Source organism: Echinops telfairi, unplaced genomic scaffold (assembly GCF_000313985.2).
Source record: "Echinops telfairi isolate 266 unplaced genomic scaffold, ASM31398v2 ScPeMD7_31;HRSCAF=116, whole genome shotgun sequence".
NCBI lineage: Eukaryota > Metazoa > Chordata > Mammalia > Afrosoricida > Tenrecidae > Echinops > Echinops telfairi.
This window is the reverse complement of record NW_022103928.1, coordinates 41211282-41218019: the sequence shown is the minus strand read 5'-3', so window position 1 is coordinate 41218019 and position 6738 is coordinate 41211282. Positions and strand designations below refer to the sequence as shown.

The window sequence follows — 6738 nt, the reverse complement described above, 5'->3', positions numbered from 1 at the left end:
TGAACCATCTCCCTTTTGGTCAGAGCTGTTGATTGTCTTTGAAACATTTCCTATCAGAAGAAAGGCCCACGGAGCATCTCCGGGACAACCCATCTCTGCAAATTGAGTGGCAGACAGCAAAGAAGGTTCAGTGTTAGGATCCTTGCCTTCCAAGTGGGAGAGGGGGCTTTAAGTCCTGGCCAATATCCCTCAAGGGCAGCCATCACTCATCTGTCTGCAGAGGATTGTGCATTGTGATGATTTCAGTGGAACTTCCAGACTAAGACAAACTAGGAAGTCAGGCCTGGTGAACTACTTCAGAACATGATCCTCTAGCGCATAGGGTTTCCAAGAGTAGCTAATAAGAACAACAGCAAAAGACATTTATAAGAGGCCTGCAGAGGAGTCCAGTTGATATATTTGGGTCAAAGACTCCACCCTCAAGTTGTTCTACCCCAAGCATCAAAAATTAATGGAGAGTCACAAACAAGCACATATAACTTATACCTGGGCGCACTGTAATTTGTGTTGCGAACTGCTATGCATCGTACTGCCAAGGGGAATACTTAAAATTAAATTGGACTCTGTTCACACAACTGCCTCTTGATCTATGTACACGTTCCACATGAGCACAAATAAGTGTTCAGGAATTCCCATTCTTCTCAGTGCTATCCATAGTTCAATATGATCTACAGTCAAATGCCTTTGCATAGTCAATAAAACAGAAGTAAACATCTTCCTGATATTCTCTGCTTCGAGGTAAGATCCAGCTGACAATACATCTTTAATATCTCCTGCAAGTAGAGTTTTGCTGAAGATCATTCAACAATGGTTGCAAGAGTACATCAACAGGTAGCTGCCAGAAATTCAAGCTGGATCCAGAAGAGCATGCGGATTGTGAGATATATTGCTGATGTCCAAAGAAAGGAATATTGAGTGGTTTACAATCAGAAAAAGTATGTGTGAAGGTTGACCCTCTCCATACTTATCCAATCTGTATGCTGAGCAGATAAAATGAGAAACTGAACTATATGAAGGAAAGCATTGTGTCAGGATTGGAGAAAAGCTTATTAATAAGCCTTTAAGGATTTTGTGTGTGTGTGTGTGTGTTTGTACCTCAATGGCAGCCTACATTTCTTACTTCACCTATTCAGGACCTACACTTAGAAATCATGTCCAAGGAGCCTGCAGATGGCATTGATCATGGCACCACCTACCCCTGTGTGGGTGTCTTCCTGCACAGAAAAGCAGAAATAAGTGAAATGATGAGGGGAACCGAATCACCGCAAGCTATGCTGCTTTTATGGATGCCAGATGATTGATTGGTGAGGCAGCAAAGAATCAAGATGCTATGAATCCTACAAATGTCCTTTTATTTGCCAAACATCTCATTGTATAAAGAGTTGATGATGCTGTTGTCCAGTCTGTTATGAAGCATTGGCCTTCCATGGTGGTGAATGATGGCGGCAGGCCCAGGGTCCAAACAGAATATAAGGGAAAAATACAAAATGTTTCTATACAGAACAACTGTCCTCTGTGGTTTTGCCAAAGTTGAAGGAAATTGCAGAAGCCTACCTTGGGAAGACTCTTATCAATGCTGTTGGCATTGTACTCTCAGTGCCTGGCTACCAAAGATGCTGGAACTATTGTCTGACCCGGTGTATTTAGAATCATCGAGCCAACTGCTGCCGCTATTGCTTATGACTTAGACAAAAAGTTTGGAGCTGAAAGAAATGTGCTTTGATTTGGGAGGTGGCACTTTTGATGTTCCAATCCTCAGAAATGAAGATAACACTTTCAAGGTCAAATCTACAGCTGGAGACACACACTTTAGTGGAGACGATTTTGACAACTGAGTGGTGCACTATTTTATTGCTGAGTTCAAGCACAAGCATAATAACGACATTATCACTAATGTCTTTGAAAGCACCATGGCATTGAAAGGACCATGAACTGACAGAAGGAAAACCAAATCTGTCTTGGAATTAGTACGGCCAGAGTGCTCCTTCCCAAGTGTTATCCATCGCCTATGCACCGCACGCAAATATGCAAAGTGCACTCTCTCTTCCAGGACTCAGTCCAATATTGAAATTGATTCTCTGTATGAAGCAATCAACTTCTATACTTCCATCACCAGTGCCTGATTTGAAGAATTGAATACTGACCTATTTCCTGGCACTCGGGACCCTGTGGAGGGATACCACACTAGACAAGTTACTGATCCATGGCATTGTCCTGGGGGGTGGTTCTACCTGTATTCCCTGATTCAGAAACTTCTTTAGGAGTTCATCAATGTGAAAGAATTTAACAAGAGCATCGACCCTGGTGAGGCTGTTGCTTTGGGGGCAGGCGGACGTCCAGGTAGCCTTCTTATCTGGAGACAAACCTGCAATATTCAAGATCTGCTGCTATTGATATTGAAACCACTGGTAGAGTCATGACTGGCTTCACCAACTACAATACTACCATTCCTACCAACAGCCATAACCTTCACAATCTACTCTACCACCAGCTGAGCGTCCTCATTCAAGTTGATAAAGGTGAACTTGCCATGACCAAGGATAACAACCTGCGGGGCAAGTTTTGAACTCACTGCACCCCACGGTGTCCCTCAGGTTGAAGTCATTTATGATATTGATGTCAGTGGCATTCTCTGTGGTTAGGAGTACTTGAAAAGATTACCATCACTAACGACAAGGGCTGGTTGAGGAAAGAAGACATTGAATGGATGACCCAGGAGACTGAGAAGAACAAAGCTGAAGAGGAGAAGCAGCAGGATAAGGTGTCTCCTAAAAAGTTACTTGGATCGCATGCACTTAACATGAAAGGAACCGCTGGAGATGAAAAGCTGCCAGGCAAGAACCATGATGCCGACCACGAAAGATTCTTGACAAGTGTAATGAAATTAACAACTGGCTTGAGGCGATGAGACTGCAGAGAATTTGGACAACAGCAGAAGGAGCTGGAGAAAATCTCAACCCCATTACTTCCCAGCTGGACCAGAGTGCTGGAGCCGGGCCCGAACGAATGCCTGGAGGCTTCCCTGCTGGTAGAGCTCCTCCATCTGGTGGTGCTTCATGTGGACCCACCAGTGAAGAGGTCGATTAAGCCAATATGTGAGAATAAAAGCAGCATTGTTCCCCCGTAAAAATGTGAAGGACAACGTTGTAGCACTCTGATTAACAGTGGTGAAGACTTGAAGCTGCTATACTAAATTGCTGGGCAGTCCCAATCCTTGAATGTAGAACATGCATACGGCAAAGACATTAGCAAGTCAACATTGCCCTTCATTAGTATTGTATTGTAAGTGGAAAATGCAATGTATTAAAAATAAAGCTACCTTTAAAATATGCAACATTACACCACCGCGCTGAGGCAAAACACTAAGTGCATGCAATAGAACAGCAAGGGGAGCGGAGCAAGGAAGTCCTGAGGGAATACCAAAAATAGACTTTGGGGCCAGGGCGTGCACCCCATCAGACTCCACCGAAAACACTTCTAAAAGGGAGACGTCAGACAGGGCAAGATATGACAAAATAATAATTTATAAATTATCAAGGGTTCATGAGGGAGGGGTGGGGAGTAAGGGGAAAAAATGAGGAGCTGATACCAAGGGCTCAAGTAGAAATAAAATATTTTGAGAACGATGATGGCAACAAATGTACAAATGCGCTTTACACAATTGATGTATGTATGGATTGTGATAAGAGTTGTATGAGCCCCTAATAAAATGATTTAAAAAAAAAAAGAAAACACTTCTAAAGATCAACATACAGACCTTGAACTATTTACAGGCTTTTCTTTCTTTCTTTCTTTTTTGGTCATTGTTTTTTATTGTTGTTGTTTTGTTTTCTTTTGTTGCTTTGTTTTGCTCTGTCTTGTTTTTCTGCATATTATGATCTCTGGATGTCTATCTAGATAAGACAGGTTGGATAAACAATCTGGAGGAGAAAACAATGGGACTAGGACTGACAGTTCTGGGGGCACATGGGAGAGGGGGAAGGAGGGGAAAAGAAGTGGTGCTAACAAGCCCAGGGACAAGGGAACAAGTGATCCAAAATCAGTGGCGAGGAGGGTATAAGAGGCTTGGTAGGGCTTGATCAAGGGCAATGTAACTGAGAGGAATTACTGAAACCCAAGTGAAGGCTGAGTATGATGGTGGGACAAGAGGAAAGCAAAATGAAACAGAGGAAAGAACTAGGAGGCAAAGGGCATTTATACGGGTCTAAATACAGGCATGTACATAAGTAAATATATTTATATATGATGATGAGGAAATAGATCTACGTGTATATATTTATAGGTTTAGTATTAAGGTAGCAGATGGACATTGGGCCTCCACTCAAGTACTCCCTCAATGCAAGAATACTTTTTTCTGTTAAACTGGAATTCCATGATTCCTTCCCAACATGATCACCGAAGACGAAGTGAGTGCATAAGCAAATGTGGTGAAGAAAGCTGATGGTGCCCGGCTATCAAAAGATATAGTGTATGGGGTCTTAAAGGCTAGAAGATAAACAAGTGGCCATTTAGCTGAGAAGCAACAAAGCCCACATGGAAGAAGCACACCAGGCTGTGTGATCATGAGGTGTCAATAGGATCGGGTATCAGGCATCAAAGAACAAAAAATCATATCATTGTGAATGAGGGGGAGTGTGGAGACCCAAAGCCCATCTGTAGACGACTGGACATCCCCTTACAGAAGGACCACGAGGAGGAGATGAGCCAGTCAGGGTGCGATGTAGCAACGATGAAACATACAACTTTCCTCTAGTTTTTTAATGCTTCCTCTGTGCCCCCGCCCCCACTATCATGATCGCAATTCTACCTTATAAATCTGGCTAAACCAGAGGATGTACACCGGTACAGATAGGAACTAGAAACACAGGGAATCCAGGACAGATGAACCCCTCAGGACCAGTGGTGAGAGTGGTGATACCGGAAATGTGGGATAGAAAGGGGGAACTGATCACAAGGATCTACATATAACCCCCTCCCTTGGGGATAGACAACAGAAAAGTGGGTGAGAGAGATGTCAGACAGTGTAAGACATGAAAAATAATAATAATTTATAAATTATCAAGGGTTCATGAGGGAGGGGTGGGGAGTAAGGGGAAAAAATGAGGAGCTGATACCAAGGGCTCAAGTAGAAATAAAATATTTTGAGAACGATGATGGCAACAAATGTACAAATGTTCTTGACACAATGGGTGGATGAATCGATTGTGGTAAGAGCTGTATGAGCCCCCAATAAAATGAAAAAGTATCAAAGAGCAAGAACATCTCTTTGTGAACAAAGGTGCAGCAGTCCCAAACCATGGTATTTCTCATCACTCATATGTATATGAATGTTGGACATGAAATAAGGATGACCAAAGCAGATGCATTGGAAGTATGGTTCTGATGAAAAACGCTGAAAGCACCATGAACTGACACAAGGAAAAATAAATCTTATGAAAAGTACAGCTAGAGTGCTCCTTAGCAGAAAGGGTGGTGAGACTTTTTCTCAAGTACTTTGGATATGTTATCAGGAGAGACCAGTCCCTGGAGAAGAATATCATAGTTGGTCATGTAAAGGGGCAGTAAAAAAAGAAAAGAAAAAGAGGAAGACCCTTAATGAGATGGCTTGACACAGTGGCTATAACAATGACCTCAAATAACAGCAACAATGGTGAGGCTGGTGCAGGACTGGGCAGCGTTTAGTTCTGCTGTGAGTCAGAACTGACCAGACGCACCTATGAGTGTTAGGATTTGTGTCGACTTGGCCTGGCTGTGATTCTCCATGGTTTGGCAGTAAGAATTCCCCCCAAAGGTCCACCCTGATGATGTCTACTTGGGGGTGTGATCTATTTATAAAGGATTCTATGGATAACTGGATTCTTTCTTGCCCCTTTCCTCCTTCTGTGTCTAGTATCTGGGGCTGGAGGCCCATTTAACCTGCTAACCCTGGAAGCTTTCAATACCCTGCCAAGTTCCCGATGCCCTTGGATCCATATGACTCTGTATCCCCTGGCCTGTGACCCCCCAACTTCCTGCTTTATGAGCTGGCCACTTTGTGAATCCAGAGTGGCCTCAAGCCAGTATCTGAATCATGGACTTGAGTTGCACTAGGCTGGACCACTTCATTGATAGAAATCTCTTTCTTGATATAAAGTACATTCTTATATACACATCACTGGTTTTGTTTATCTAGAAAACCTAATCCAATAGAGCACTTAAAAAAACCACTTCTCATTTAAAAAATTACTTGTAAGAAACAGCAAATTTAGAAATGATAAGAGTGACTGGACCTATTATGTTAAGGTTGTGTATTAACTTGGCTAGATCATGGTTCTTAGTGATCTGGCATGTATGCAATAATGTTATCATCCTCCAAGATATGGTCAGACCATCAGTTATAAGGGACTTTTCTTGGGAGCGTGACCTGCACCATAGATGTGTGTTTGCGTGGGCACAAAGTTCATTCACTTGCTCTGCATCACACATCCATTTCATCATCGTCTGAACTCTGGCTCTTGGGATTTGTCAGCCTGCCTCTACAGCATTTTACCTAGCAACCTTCCATCTTATCTGCCAATCTTGGGATGTATTGGCTTCTATATCACATGAGCCTGCACTCCACCATCTGACCTGCTAATCTCAGATTTGCCAGTCTCTGTAACTACCCTAGTCAGGAGAAGCTTCAAGCTTTAAGCATCATTCATGGAGCTAGGACTTGTCAGCCTCAACAACTGCATGAGCTATTTCCTTGAGATAAAT

The 6738-nt window shown here is 42.8% G+C and overlaps 1 pseudogene; it reads left to right on the top strand.

Moving 5' to 3' along the window:
• The first annotated feature begins 1151 nt into the window (after nucleotides 1-1151).
• LOC101638997 lies at nucleotides 1152-3087 on the top strand (annotated as a pseudogene).
• Nucleotides 3088-6738: the final 3651 nt, after the last annotated feature.